This window comes from Adiantum capillus-veneris, chromosome 27 (assembly GCF_014529385.1).
Source record: "Adiantum capillus-veneris isolate H3 chromosome 27, ASM1452938v2, whole genome shotgun sequence".
Classification (NCBI taxonomy): Eukaryota; Viridiplantae; Streptophyta; class Polypodiopsida; order Polypodiales; family Pteridaceae; genus Adiantum; species Adiantum capillus-veneris.
Window position 1 is genome coordinate 105,854,484 of NC_140957.1, and position 16,361 is coordinate 105,870,844.

Sequence of the window (16,361 nt, forward strand, 5' to 3'; positions counted from 1 at the left end):
AACGCAAGTGTGTGTGTGTGTGTGTGTGTGTGTGTGTGTGTGTGTGTGTGTGTGTGTGTGTGTGTGTGTGTGTGTGTGTGTGTGTGTGTGTGTGTGTGTATGTGAATCTGTTATATAAGGCTGTCTATTCTTTTATTCATTATTATAGGAAGCTCGCCACCAAAGGTAGGCATCCCACATTTAATACCCATGTTCATGGGGACAGGCTTCTTCTTCATAAAATGCCATTGAGAAGGGGAGTGTGATAGGGGAGTCGAAGATATGAGCCCATTAGAAAAATAAGTGTGTGTATACCAAACTATAGATAGCTCTCGAAAGTAAACTTAACTTCCTTTTTGTCAAGACTCAAGTAAAATGCATGAATGTGTGGGTGTGTGCGATTGAATGTGTGTTTGTGACCATCATAGAGATTGTCCGAGAGAGAGAGAGAGAGAGAGAGAGAGAGAGAGAGAGATTCGTAGACCATATCATCAATGTAATGGTGCGTGTGTGTGTGTGTGTGCGCGCGTGCACGCGCGTGCATGCACACCCACCCCCATCCCTCAGGAGACTATCCACATGGTGGTAGGTAGGGCCCACCATGTGGAGCCCTACCCCCAACCAAATATGAACAGTTTAGCGACAAATATATTGAAATAATCAGTATGAAGTGTTCAAAGAGGCATTTATTAAATAGAAAAGGGTTTACCAATGTGGCACAAGTGGTGCCAATAGGGCTATATTGTATAAGCTTCACATTCCTAAGACAGCCATCTGATTAAGTATACTTTGTCATAATCAACGAGAATCTGTTAGTCTAAGGTAATAGAACTATATGATATGTGTTCTTGAACAGATTAGGAGCCATGGCCGCAACCCATCCCTTTGAATTAGGTGGGTCAAGTCAAAAACATTATAGCAGTTCTAGCCCCATTGTATGGTGCTAACTTGACCAAAGGCTAGCTAGAAACAAGTGTATGTGTGTGTGTTTAAGAATGATTTATCTAATAATAGTTTGATTTCACAAACTATTGAACCATACAATGGGACTAGAGACCAGTCAAAGTCAAACAAACCAAACCTTATGTATACATTAGATAACAAGTAGATAAAGTTAAGATTACAATTGACATTGATACTAACAGATAGTGTATTACATGTTATTATCAAAGAATCATATACAAGGGTTATCTGTCACTAATATAAATAACCGAACATTGAATGATCTTTTGTTATTACTGTAGTTGCCGTTGTAATCCCAAGGAAAGAATCTCTTACTTATCACCATCTGTGAAACAAAAACCTATCAGAACTAGCATTACTTGGGAAGACAGGTGTCAACGACTCCCTCCCCCTGTTATTGGTGTCAAAAATTACAACAAAAACTAACACCATAGCATATATCGATTATTAATTTTAAAGAATAAGCCATTTATTTTCAATAATGTTTACATCATTTACTTCCAAAAAAATTGGATTGCATCTCCTTTGTAATTTGGATCAATTTTCAAAAGTCCATTCCAATGCCATCTCATTTGAGACCCTCACATGAGGATTAAGGCTCTTTTTCATAAAAAGCCTTGGAGTATGTTCAAAGTAAAACAATAACACTAATTTCAAAATTTATGTGTCTATTCAACAAAGAGACAAGTGTTGAAAAAAGCCTTGGAGTATGTTCAAAGTAGAACACTAACACTAATTTCAAAATTTATGCATCTATTCAACAAAGAGACAAGTGTTGAAAAGCAATTCTAGTACTAAATTTACTAGTGTGAATATACTCAACTACAACCATACAGCTATAGTCCCATACCTTCCATCATAAATGTGAAAAAGGCCAGCATCAACTGCAAACAACCATGTAGTAACAAGAAGTTTGAACCAGGCAAGGACATCTTGCTCAATATCTTTCATTACCCAAATGACTAACGTAGTTAACATTTCAGGCAAATACCAGTGCCAATGGATCCCCAAATCAAGTCTACCAAAACCATGTTCTGAGGTGGATGTCAAAATTTTTTTGTAAAGTCAGCATACAAAGCCTGCAATTATAATTAAAAACAAAGAGAGGTAGCAGCATCATGTAGTATCACTCCAGCTTCTCGTATTAAAGATCTCTAAAAAAGAAAAATTTGGGCAGCATCTCCTTTGTACAACGGGCAAATTTTAAAAATTTCCGTCATTTCCATCTCTGTTGAGACCCTCACATGAAGTTTTAAGGCTCGAGCAACCACTTGAAAATGAAGACACTTGTCTACAATCTATGTAAATAAATTACTTAAAATATCGTATGTAGGTCACAACATGTATGCAAACCAAGAAGTGACAACAATTCCACATACAAAAGGGAGCGGAAGAATTCAAATCCAAAGGACAAACAATTTTTCACCATAGTCTGAGTATATATTTGTATAACAAAAATCCTTTAAAAAACTAAGTATTCTGCTTGTATTTTGATTTGATTTTCCACAAATTCATTTATTGTTATTTCCATACAAACCTTTATCTTGATGTTTCATTTACTGAAGACAAGTATAACAAGCTAGAGTAAAACCTCCTAGGAAGGATGATGCAAGTATTGAGGAAAGCAGACCTCTACCGTGAGAGAGCTTATAGAGGATTTTGTAGCATGCCTGAATATGTATCAACATGAGTGAGTGTGTGTGTGTGTGTGTGTGTGTGTGTGTGTGTGTGTGTGTGTGTGTGTGTGTGTGTGTGTGTGTGTGTGTGTGTGTGTGTGTGTGTGTGTGTGTGTGTGTGTGTGTGTGTGTGTGTGTGTGTGTGTGTGTGTGTGTGTGTGAATCTTTTATTCATTATTATAGGAAGCTCACCACCAAAGGTAGGCATCCCACATTTAATTCTACCCATGTACATGACAGGCTTCTCCTCCATAAAGTTCCATTGAGAAGGGAGTGTGATCGAGGAGTCGAAGATATGAGCCCATTAGAAAAATAAGTGTGTGTATACCAAACTATAGATAGCTCCCAAAAGTAAAAATAACTTCCTTTTTGTCAGGACTCAAGGAAAATGTGTGAATGTGTGGGTATGTGTGATTGAATGTGTGTTTGCGACCACCATAGAGATTGTCCGAGTCAGAGAGAGAGATAGAGAGATAGAGACAGAGAGAGAGACAGAGACAGAGATTCTAAGACCATATTGTCAATATGTGTGTGTTTGTGTGTATGCATGCATGCATGTGCGCACACATGTGTGTGTGCGTACCCGCCTTGTCCCAAGCACCATACATAATGGGTGGGTATTAGACCCATTCATGTGTATGGGCCTACTACCTAATTAGAACTTGTGTTTGAACTTGTAATGCCTACTACCTACTACTCTCCGGCTTGCGTTTGAACTTGTAAACCCACTTCGTACCAATGGCCTTTTTGCCAAGAGGCAAATCACATAAAGTCCATGTGTCATTTTCTATAAGTGCATCATATTCTGATTGCATGGCAGCCATCCAATTTTCTGAATTCTATGCTTCATCAAAAGATAGAGGCTCCTCAACATCATGTAAGCTAGACACAGCCAAAGCATAACAATCTGATGCATAAGATGCATGGCAGCCATCCAATTTTCTGAATTCTGTGCTTCATCAAAAGATAGAGGCTCCTCAACATCATGTAAGCTAGACACAGCCAAAGCATAACAATCTGATGCATAAGATGCATGGCGAGAGCCTGAACGAGTACGACTAGACAAAGGTGCATCCAATTTATGGTCACGCAAAGTGTGCACCAGCCATTTTGGCATACCTCTAGCCTGCTCATTTTCAGCCCTTTCCTCATCAAGTACATCATGTACATCTGCATCAGTAATAGGCTGATCTAGAACATTTTCAGAAACCCCCATAGGCTGTACATTTGCCTCATTGGAACTTACATTCGTATTTCCACCACTCAAAAGAGGCAACAAAGTGTCATAAATGTCCTGTGAGCTTACATTACTATCTCTAGTACATGACAACAAGGGCTAAACAGAATCTTCCACAAACACTACATCCCGAGAAACCAGAATACGTTTTGTTTGCGGATGATACAACCTGTAACCTTTGCTTTCAGCACTATAACCAACAAAAATACATTTGACAGCCTTATCATCCAATTTTTTGCACTACACTTGTGGCACCAAAGCATATGCCAAACAGCCAAAACACGCATGTGCTCAATAGAAGGCTTTCTATCATGACATGCTTCATATGGAGTAATAGACTGCAAAGATTTCGTAGGACACTTGTTAAGTACATAAGTGGCACACATGATGGCCTCAAGCCAAAAAGAATGCGGTAAAGCTTGACTTTTCACCATACATCGTGCCATTTCCGTCAGTGACCTGTTTTTCCTCTCAGCAACACCATTTTGTTGAGGTGTATAAGGCACTGTACATTAGTGTTTTATCCTACGACTAGCCAGAAATGCATTAAATTAATGAGACATATACTCCCCCCCTCGATCGGAACGGAGGGTGCCCATAGTACATTTTGAGACATTTTCAGCCATAGCCAGAAATTGTTTGAAGCACATAAGAACTTCGGACTTCGCTTTAAGCCGAAATACCCATGCATGCCTGGAGTAATCATCAATGAAAGTCACAAAGTACAGGTAATTGCCCAAGGACGGAGTTTGCATGGGCCCACAAACATCACTATGCACAAGCTGCAACCTGCATGTGGCCCGAACTGAACCATCCTTTGGAAATTTAGAAAGCTGCATCTTACCCAAAATACAGCCTTCACAAACATGTTTGACAGGTGCTTCAAGAGGCGGCAAAGAAGCAACCATATCAGATTTCTGCAAACGCAGCAAAGTGGCAAAATTCAGATGACCAAAATGTGCATGCCAAAGTTTTGCATCTGAAATAGCCCTTGAATCTGCAACAGCATTTGCAAAATTTTGTCCACACTTGTCATACAAAGTGAGCTTATACAGCCCACGGCACAAAAGCCCAGATGCAACAATTTCATCACCAAAACTGAGATCATGAACTGTACATTTGTCATTTACAAATTTGACTACAAGTCCAAGTCTAGCAAGTGCGGATACAGACAAGAGATTCTTCTTGATCCGAGGTACATAAAGTTCATCAACAGGTATGAAGGAACTACCATTAGCAGCAGTGAGCACAATCTTTCTAACTCCCTGAACTGGATAAGAGGCGTTGTTGGCACAAGTGACTGAATTCCCATGAGGGACAGACTCGAGAGAGGTAAACAATTCACGATGTGAGGTAATGTGCTTTGTAGCACCACTGTCGAAATACCACACATGTGAATATGCAGCAACTGACAAGCATGCATCATGGACAGCAGGATTATAAGTGCACTCTACACGAAAAGCCCATTCTGCATCAACATCAGCAACACAGTCTCCTTTCACTGAAGACTCAACAATGGCTGCATTTGTAGTGGAACCAGCATTTGCAGTGGAACCACCCTCTTTCTTCTTAGCCTCTTTGGCCTTCAACTTAGGACACGACTTGATCAAGTGATCATTGGCTTTACAATAATGGCAACGCATCTTCTTTTTGCCCTTGTCACCAAAATTTCCATACGAATTGTTGCCAACAGAAGCATTAGGAACATAATTTTTGCCGCTCGCAGCAGAACCATAAGAAGTGGTTGCATTACTGTTACCACCCTTTCTTTGAGAAGTAATAAAAGCCTGTTCAACTGCACGCTGCCTAGTCCTGTTTTTTCTGGAAAGTGACTCTTGCAATTGTAATGTGCATAATGCATCAAACTTGACATTTTTTGGATTTCCTTGGGTCATAAGTCTCCAAGTACTAGCAAAAGTCTGGTAAGAATCTGGTAAGGCATCAAGAACAGTCGGCACAAGGGAACTGTCTGAAATGACTTCTCCTTTATAAATAAGTTGCTCATTGATATCCTTGACACTAGCAAGGAAAGTGTCCATATCATCTTCCTCATGCATAATCTTCGACTCCAACTCTTTATGCAGCAAAGCAATTTTAGCCTCATTGCGACTTGCATAAAGACCAGCCAAAAAATCCCAAGCCTGTTTTGCAGATTTTGCTGAACGGATGTGAGGAACAATGGTGCGCTTCACAGACAACGCAATTAATGCATGAGCCTGCGCATCCTTAACATCCCAACGAGCTTGTTTTGCCATAGGCAAAACAACTCTAACAGCAGCAATCCTTGCAGCAAGTCCTGCAACATCCTCAACATAGCCTACATCTTCAGAACCAGGACGTACATCAATGCCCTGCACAATGTTCCAGACACCCTTTGACACAAGAACATGTTGCATCATATAAGCCCACATAGGGTAGTTGTCCCCATCCAACCTGTCCTCAGCAGCAAACATCTTGAACACATCTGTGTTGTTGTTGTCAGCCATGGTAAATGTTGCACCTGATGTGAAAACTGCCCGAATATAGGAGAAACGAAGCGGGAACAACACGTGCTATATAGCACAAACCGTAGAAGACTATAAGGCACTTGTTATGCAGAAAACGGCAGTGACAGAAATTTTGCACAAAATGAAAAAATAGCCTGTGTAGTACTGTCTGTAGTGGAAATGGAGGCCGAAATGAGCCCAAATCAAAAATCTAAAAAGACCAATCTCTACGAGCACTCACAGAATATTGTTTTTGGGTGCACCCATCTAAAAGTTCACTTTGGAAAAGACAGTTTACATAGATATACTCCTTGGAAGAGGTCTTCCTAGTAAGATGCATCCTTCCACATGGGCCAAGAGCAACCTGCACAGTATCGGTGATCATAAGTCAAGGAGGTTCCGGATGGGAGTGTTTCTTTCTCTTCCCCTAGTAAAGCTACGAGACTTTCCTCTGTTAAAATTAGAGGAAGAACTGGGTGTCAAAAAATATGTGAGTGTATTCTTGGGGGTGATTAAAGAGTTAGGTATTTTCAGCGAGGGGGAGTCATCATCTTCAATACAAGGCTTGAGTAAGCTAGTGATTATCTTAACACCTTTGTAGTTGGCATAAGTGGTCAAATAAATCCTTGGTTCATCAGATTTGAGTTCTTTAAGGATATCCAGCATAAGCCCACAAAAAATATTAAACGCAATTTGAGCAATCACTAATTTTTTGTCTTGGCCTCCTAACCAAGAGCAAATAAGGGATGGATGAAAGTCCACCGGCTTCTCGGGGAAAATTTGGTCAAGATGGTGAGGATAAACGAGATAGCATGGTCAAACCACATAATGCTAGATATGCATGAGACTTTAGTGTCAAGAAACTTGCATGGACTTTTAACATATGGCCAAAAAACATTCTATATTGATTCCATTTAGAAGTCAGGATTACTTTTAGCAAACTCCATGTTCTCTTTTTGTCTGAATGTACAATCCTACATTAGAAGAGCATTTGGAATGGTCAATAAAGTTAAGGTTGAAGGGGGCTTTAATGAGTTTCCCTTTATCAAGGAGCTATCCTCCTTTCAAAATCCTAAGTCTGCAATCCTCAATTGTGGAGGCAAGAAGATTAGCCAAATATACCCAGGTTTCACTAGAAACTGGTGCCATTAAGGCTTTGTTAGGTAAAACTTAGAGTTGATGATCCACTCCAAAAGACTCAATTTCAATTTTTCTAATAGGTAAGGAAAAAAATTTGACACTTTGGGTAACATTTCCAAAATATTAGAGTCACTAAGAGAGCAAAGATTTTTTTGAAACTCCTTGAAAGCTTCAAGCACAGCACTATCTCTGCAAAAGATGCCCCAGTTCAAGGGATAGTCGAAGTATCAGGGGTACTGATAAAAGATGGATTGAGGCCACATAATTGTTTGAGAAAGTTATATAGCCCAACTCCAGAAGAAGAGAACAGGGCTAGCTCTTGTTGATATTATAAAGAAAGTTGGGCTATGTAACGGGAAGTCATAGCAACCCCATCTTTGAAGTCCTTGTCCAAGGTAGCCAAAATCTTGACCCAATTATTGAAAGAAAGCATGAATAAGATAGATAGCTTTTTATGCGTGGCTAGGGCCTAATCATAGATTAATTGAGAAGCATCCAAACTGCAGATACATCTGAGGAAAAGAGAGGTTGCCACAGAGAGGGGTTCAGAGGATAATTCCAAGCCTTGCAAAAGAGCAAGGGTATGCAATAGACAAAATTGTTAGTAAGCAAGGGATTACTTAGGGTAAGAAGTAACACAGCTTTTGGCCCGTCAAGCCAAAAAATTATAGTCCTAACAGCCAAGGCTTTTTTTGGACAATGGTCCTTTAGGTAAAACCTAATTTGTTCTAAAATCCTTGTATGCTTCTCTAGGTCATGGATGACTCTCATGAGAGGAGTCAATTTATAATGTTTGTGATCTTGAAAGTTAATAGAAATTAATGACTAGTACTGTAGGTTGGACCTACACTCTTTAAATTGACAAAGTCAGAGACTATGTTAGCTATGAGTAGGTATCCACAATTATAGCCTAAGAGGGTCCACCTAACACCAACCAACCAAAAAACGAATTATAGACAATGGATCCTACTTAGAACTATGATTCAAGCTAGTTTCCAAAGCCAGTGTTGTCATAGGATATGGGTTTAAAACCTGAGCCAAATCAGTGCCGACTACTGGCCGTGGGAAAATTGAGAGCCAAGAATTGCCGCACTGCACAATAAGGTAGCTATAACTTACTTGGTAATGCTAACGATGCACAAAAACCGCTTGAAAATTGATAACACTGACAAAATTGATGCACAATTATTGAGGCAATGCCATTAATGACACTTGTTACTTAATTCAAATGATGGTTTAGGAGTTTAAACTCCCCTTATAGTTTCCCCCCTGGGCCGTTAACAACTCTATGATTCATCAAAACGGATTAACCAAACCTAAGTTGACGTCAATGATCAAAATTTCTTCTGTGTTGGGCTTCTAGATTCAGTCATGATTAACTTCGTCCGATCTTCTTGAGCCCCGGTTTACCGAGCTCCCTTCAACTTGCTTCGACTAAGTGCCCTTCCACTTGCTTCTTCAACTCTCTTGCACACATAGTCGAGATTGAGATCGACAGAGAAATCTCCCTACTTAGCTTTGAGAACAAGACAAAGAACCTCCTACTTAGCTTCGAGAACAAGAGAGAGAACCTCTTGCTTAGCTTTGAGAACAAGAGAGAAATTGGCTCCTTTCCTTACTTAGATCCAAGAGCAAGAAAGAGAGATAGACTCCTCCATTGCTTATGTCCAAGAGTGAGAAAAAGAGCCTCCTTGAGGTTCCAAATGAGAGAGAGCGTCTCCTTGCCTTGCTTAGATCCAAGAACAAGAAAAAGAGCCTCCTTGATGTTTCAAATGAGAGACAGCATCTCCTTCCCTTGCTTAGATCCGAGAGTAAGAGAGAGAGTCGCTTTCCCTCCTCTCCGACTCCTTGCTCTCCTCTTCCCAAGCTAAACCTCCCCCCTCATTCAAGCAACTCCCGTTTTGCATGAACTCCCCCTATAAATAGCCTTCCTCCTCCCTTAGCAACGATGGTGAGGGAGCATAAGAAACACCTCCTGGTGATGTGGAAATCGAATATCGACCGACACAAAATTTGCTGAAAACAATGCCAATTAGGGGCGTCATGGGGCCCTGAGCCTGGCTCGTTTTTGCTACGAGGGCATCTGAGGCCCGTAATGACCAACACGAGCTCTCCTCCCTCCTTCCTCACTGCCTGCGTGCCGCTCACCATGCTCCATCGCCTTCTTTTTCTCTCATTCACACTTATTAGCCCTTTAATTGGGCGACCATTGATTCCATAGTGGGCAGCCATTTTCTCAAAAGTGGGCGGCCATTTGCTTCATAGTGGGCGGCCATTGCCCTTGTAGTGGCACCACATTTGGTATACATGCCGACCAAGGCAATGCCTGGCACTCCCTACCACTGCTAGGCATATCCCACAATCAATACGCTCCATGAGACGAGCAGTTGTAATGAAACCTCATCAAGACCCTTATGCTTTCTTAAGGGCACCACATTCGGTACTCATATCAATGTATGTTTTATTGCCCATATCAATGTCTTGCAGGGTGCCACATGCCATCAAGATACAAGTATAAGTGATTGCATTTGGAGAATGCCTTCCCTTGCATTTAGTTAACAAGCCAAAGCTTCTTTGCCACAGTTCTGTTGGGCATTCCCCAGCAACTAATGATCTCCAAGATCTGTTAACCCTTTATAACTGCTCGTGCTTTCATAAGAGCACACATATCAATTAAATCATTGCCAATGCACAAGGATAACACAAATATTGACTAAAGTAGTGCCAAGTTCAAGTCTTCTTGCATATATAATTATCAGTGCATTGCAAAAGATGACGTTTTGAAAATTGGTCGAAGTCAAAATTTCCCAGATGGCACACCGATCAAGGCGATCAACCTAGCACAAAACCGACCCCCGGTGAATCTTTAACAGTCAATATCTTGACAACTAGAACTCCGATCATTGATCTGAAAAGATCGACATGCTCCACAAAGTGAGCACTTCAGGCCCATGCATTCACTTCATCTCAACCCTCTCAGTTGTATTTGCCCAATCCGGTACAGATCTCCCATCAACTTAAACTTCAAACTGCCATAATTTCTTCACCATAGCTCCAATCGGTGAGCTATAAAGACAAGTAGGTAGAGCACTTCAAGCACTATAGTTCTAGATCATAAAGTCGCATATATTCTCACTTCAAGCATACTCTTTTTTTAGCATCATTAAGGCATTTTTTATTGGTCCTTTTAACTCGCATCTGGCATACATTAATCCTAAAACTAGCTTGTTAGCAAGCCATAAACATTGATCATTCATCAGGTAAGCTTCAATTAGCTCGATGTGCATCTTCTTCGTATCTTTCTTAGCATGGGAGTGGAGCTGTACGATAGTGTCTTGGTTTTCTCAAAGAGTTGGAAAAACCTTATGTATAGGATGTGTGTGTAGTTGTTTTACTTATATAATAAGACAAAAATTAACTTTTAAGCTCAAAAGATAGCTGGCTTTAGAAAAGTGACAATAATTAGTACAAAGTTAACTCAATCTTAGGATTATTTATCTACATGGATATAAGAATGAGATCTCATTCTAGTGTAACAATATGATAATTGATCAAAGAAGTATGTCCCAAACAGTAGCAAGAGCCAGTGATGTCAGGGACAGTCATTTGCTTCAAGCCAAAAAAATTCCAAGAAAGGATAGAGTCCTCACCTGCATCCATCCAAATAAGACAACAGATACATTAGCCTTGGATGTGTTTTACAAGTCAATGGACTATATCAATTGTTATCCATGTCCAACTTACAATTTTTTTAACTTAAAACTATAGTCCAAAGTGTTTATGTATTCCAGTTCTTTATTGTTTTGAGAAGTTTTTTCATCCCAAATATTTATGAAAGTATTTATAAGTATGGTTTCTATATAGCCCCATTTTATTAAAAAAATAGGTAATAGCATATGTATGATTCTTGATCAGAATGCCACCACCCCTTCAGATCAAAGTGTCATAATCCCCCAAGCAACCCATAGATCAATTTTTTACATTTTTCAAATTATATTGCCAGATTTATTAAATTCAACTTTTCTCTAGCTTTTCCAAGTACCATAAGTCATAAAACGACTCCAAATCCACAGCTTTAGAACAAAAGATATCATTGATGGTTTCAAGGTAACCAACTTGGCTAGGAAAATTCAAATCCTATATGGAATCTACCATACCACGATTGGTATGACAAATGAGATGAAGAACTTCTAAATCGAGTCAAGTTATCCTTAACAAAGGTTGAAACACTACCCTTTAACACACTTGTATCTTTTTATGAGCTTGATATTAGATGTAACAAGAGTAACACCACGGTATGCAGTCAATAGACCATCAATCACCCTTTGGTGCTAATAGTACCAAACCCACCATCTACTTTTCAAGGGTATACTACACCAGTCTAATAATTAAAAACACCAATTTTCAGGCAGCATGAAGAATGCACAGAGAATGTTCAAAAAATTATAGCGCCATGATGGCTTGTACCAAAATAGCCTTAGCCAGAACATCATTAATGTAGGATTTTTATCAAGCCAAAAGGTGTGCATATCCAATCCAACTTACCTCCTTCAGTATGTGTTGTGATAAAGCAAGAAATCTACTAAATCACTCCTAGCTTAAACTAATTTTCATATTTAGAAAATGACTTTAAACCAACCAATAAGCCTGGTTGTTTATATTATCCTAAGACAAGTATGAAAAAAAGGTGAGAAAAACCATAATATCAAGCTCAGTAAACAGTAGCCAACCTGTGTCGGTTGAGTTGCAAGCTCCATGATTGGTACAATAGAGAGTGAATAAACACACACGGTCCTAACTTTTTATGCAAGAAAACACACACAAGGCTAAGTGAGGGGCAGAATGCACCCTCACCTCTTTCAGTAGGAGAAGGTAGATCACGATCACTCATGGTGAGTAGCGTGAAAAATTGTAAATAGTAGCCAACATGTGTCGATTAAGTTGCAAGCTCCATGGTTGGTACAACAGAGAGTAAACAAACACACACAGTCCTAACTTCTTATGCAAGAAAACACACACAAGGCTAAGTGAGGGGCAGAATGCACCCTCACCTCTTTCAGTAGGAGAAGGTAGATCACGATCACTCATGGTGAGTAGCATGCAAAATTGTTATCATCTCAAGCACTCAGTAGGCCAGGTGCTACTCCTCCTGGGGAAGCCACAACATGTAGCCTCCTCTAATGCGTTCCATCATAGTAGAGCAAAGCAGCCATTGCACCTTTAGCAAGGCAGGGTAGGTGAGGCCCAGTTATAGAGTAAGAAATTTTTAACCACATTAATAGCTGTCATCTAAGGACTTCCAACCATCATAACCCTATAGGGGTTCCTTCCCACTGTGGATACCGACTTAGTGTAGCTAGGAAAGATATAAAGACATATTCTAAGTGGAAATACATAGCCAAGATGACAGCAGTAGGGGGTAGTTTAGTTTGTTTTAAACCATAAACATAAAGACAAGTACCAATATGTGTGTGCTTGTGTGTGTGTGTGTGTGTGTGTGTGTGTGTGTGTGTGTGTGTGTGTGTGTGTGTGTGTGTGTGTGTGTGTGTGTGTGTGTGTGTGTGTGTGTGTGCGCGCGCGCACACACATGCGCTCACCTTATTAGAGAAATGAGAATATCATGGTTAAAGTGTAACCCAGGCCAGTCATGCTGAGAGAGTGACAGTATAATTTTATCAATTATATCACATCTTTTGAATCCATTAAGGAAATAGTTGTATATAAGTAACTTAATACCTTCCCAAGCAAGGAGGTAGTTGGAGGAGGAGTATATAATCAAGTAAAGCAGGTTGATACAAGTGCTAAGAGCAGCTTTGTGGGGTCTATTACTATTCCTTTTTATGAACTCGAAAGGTGGAAAGTTTAGGAGATCTCTTTTCCACAAAAATCTTTGGTCATACTTTCCTACACAAGGTATATGAAGAGAAATACAAAAGTTAATGAATTCTACTGAAGTGAAAAAAAATCATTGGATGTATTAAACCCTTGCCCAAAAGTTGGTTTTATTTTTAATCAGTCAAGATATATATGTTTGATCCCTTCTAAAAAAGACCTATTGTTGATGCTTAGTATGTCATCCATATACCTGTAGGTATGTCTAAATAATAAAAGTTAATCATATTTATCTCCAATGGCTCTGAGAAACCATATGTATTGAAAGAAGGCTAGGTATATATTGCACATAAGAGGGGAGCAGGAAAAGCCCATGGGGATGCCTAGGCATTGGTTAAAACACTGTCCACCAGAGACAATGGTGCAGTTATCCACCAATAACCATGATATGTTTAAACATAGCTTCTCTTCATTGAAGTGCAAGGGGTGGGATGAATGTGTTTTTTTTATCCGTCTAGGTTTTAAGAGAAATGTAGAAGAAACCCTTCTTCCTAGCATTTATAAAAGCTAGTTGATAACTTGTGATAGTACATCCTTAAGCCCAAGATCTCCTTCTAAGGGAATATTCTCATAGCATTGAGTAATATCTGTTGTAAAAAGATGAAAAATCTGTTTAGGGAGGTTAAGAGTAACCTCTATTGAGTTTTTTGTTATCTAGAAGGGGTTATAGTGTAACTGCAAAAAGTTTTAGCAAATTTTTGTTTAGCGGCACAGACTAATTCAAACTCTACTAGTATAAGGTCAAGACAAAGAGTGATATCTTTGGTAACATCCGTAAAGATGCCATTCAAGGCATCAGATATCCATCTAAATTTATGTTTATGAATCTTATAGGTGGAAAAAAATACTGGTAGTTTAGTATCTTGAAGAGAATAACCCAAATTTCCTAAGTGTCTTGAGATGTTATTGGTAACCTCTTCTAGGGATGTGTTAGGTATTGTGAATTCCTTCCCAGATACCCAAGAATGTGCTGCTTTCCAAGCTAACTTTTTGCAAATAAGAGTGGGAAAATTAGGGCTTTTATCCATACCTACTATGAACCAATTTTTTGACAGACTTTGAAATTCAAGAGCCAGTTGTGGTGTAATCCAAGAGCTATCTGTAGACAGCCATTTTCTAGGTATGTGTGGGATTTTTTGGAAAAAACATTCTTCCACCAATTTAGCCAAGTCCAATAGGACTGTCTTCTCCTGTCGAAGAGAACTAACAAGGTCAGTTAACAGCTAAGTAGAGCTGATAAAGCGAGATATCGGTTTTTGGGAAAGTTAGGTATGTGATTAAGCCTATTAGCCAGGAATTTCCAAACTGTAATATTTTTAATGAAGCTAAGATCACAAGTACAAACATGCATACCATATGTATCAAAGTCTTTGCAAAGTATGATAACCTGGTTACAGACACAGTTAGGAATGGAGTCGTGTAGAATAAAATCATTACTGTGGACCAAAATTTTAATAGGTTGTTGATACTTCCAACCAATAAGTACATTGTCAAGTAATTTTTGGTTACCAAAAAGTAAGTCAAAACACTCACAAAAAAGTGTCTTAGGGTGTATCCAATCAAAAAGCTCATTCTAAAAGAGACAGTGAATGTGAATATAATCTTTGCCTGGAGTTTTTTAATTGCGAAACCACCTTCCACATGGGCTCACAACAACATGCATGTTCATCAATGATTATAAATCAAGAAGGTGTCTGATTGGGGAGTTTCTACCTCGTCCTCTAGTGTAGCTACGAGATTTTTCTCGATTAGAGGAAGAGCTAGGTGTCAGAAAAGAAGTAAAAGAGTTGGGAGTAGCAAGAGAATTAGGTCTTTTTAGTGAAGGGGACTCATCTTCATTAATACAAGGCTTGAGTAAGCTAATGATAATCTTTACCCCTTTGTAATTAGCATAAGGGGTTAGATCAATCCCAGGTTCATCAGACTTTAGCTCCTTCAAGATATCCAGCATTAGCCCACAAAAGATGTTGAAAGCAATTCCTGTTTAGCTTGGCCACCCAACCAAGAACAAATAAGGGAGTGATGAAAGTCCATCGGTTTTTCGGAGAAGAGTAGGTCCAGATGGTTGAGAATAAACCAAATGCCATGATCAAACCACATGATGTTGGATTTGCATGAGGCTTTAGGGTCAAGAAACTTGCAGGTACATTTACCATAGGGTCAAAAAACATTCCAGATGGATTCTGTATAGAAATATGGGTTACTTTTGGCAAACTCCATGTTCCCCTTTGTACAAATGTAAAGGCCTGTATTGGAAGGGCATTTAGAATGGTCAATAAGGTTGAGGTTGAAGGGGGCTTTTATGAGTTTCCCTTTGTCAAAGAAGTGTCCACCTTTCAAAATTTTGAGTTTGCAGTCTTCAATAGTAGAGGCAGGGAGATTATCTAGATAAACCCAGGTTTCACTAAGAATTGGTGCTAGAAAGGCTTTGTTAGGTAGGACCCAGAGCTGACGGTCCACCACAAAAGATTCAATTTCAATTTACCTAACAGGTAGGAAAGAAAAAACCTTGGACATTTTTGGTACCATTTCTAAGAGGTTAGAGTCATTGAGGGAGCAAACATTACTCTAAAATTCTTTGACGGCTTCAAGAGCCACACTATCTCTACAAAAGATACCACCCATCTAAGGGATGGTTGGAGTAGTTGGGGTACTGATAAAAGAAGGATTGAGGCCGCATAGTTACTTCAAAAAGATAGATAGATCAGCCCAGAAGATGAAAATAGGGTAAGCTCATGTTGATATTGATATTGTACAGAGAGTATAGGTAGTTGGGCTACGTACTGGGAAATCAAATTCACACTATCTTTGGAATCCTTATCCTATGTAGACAAAATCTTGACCCAATCATTAAAGGATAACATGTGCAAGATAGACAGCTTTTTGTCTGTGGTAAGAGCCTAATCATATATTAGTTGCGAAGCATCCAAGCTGCCAATACATCTGAGGACAAGAGATGTTGCCACAGAGAGGGGTTCATAAGATAAT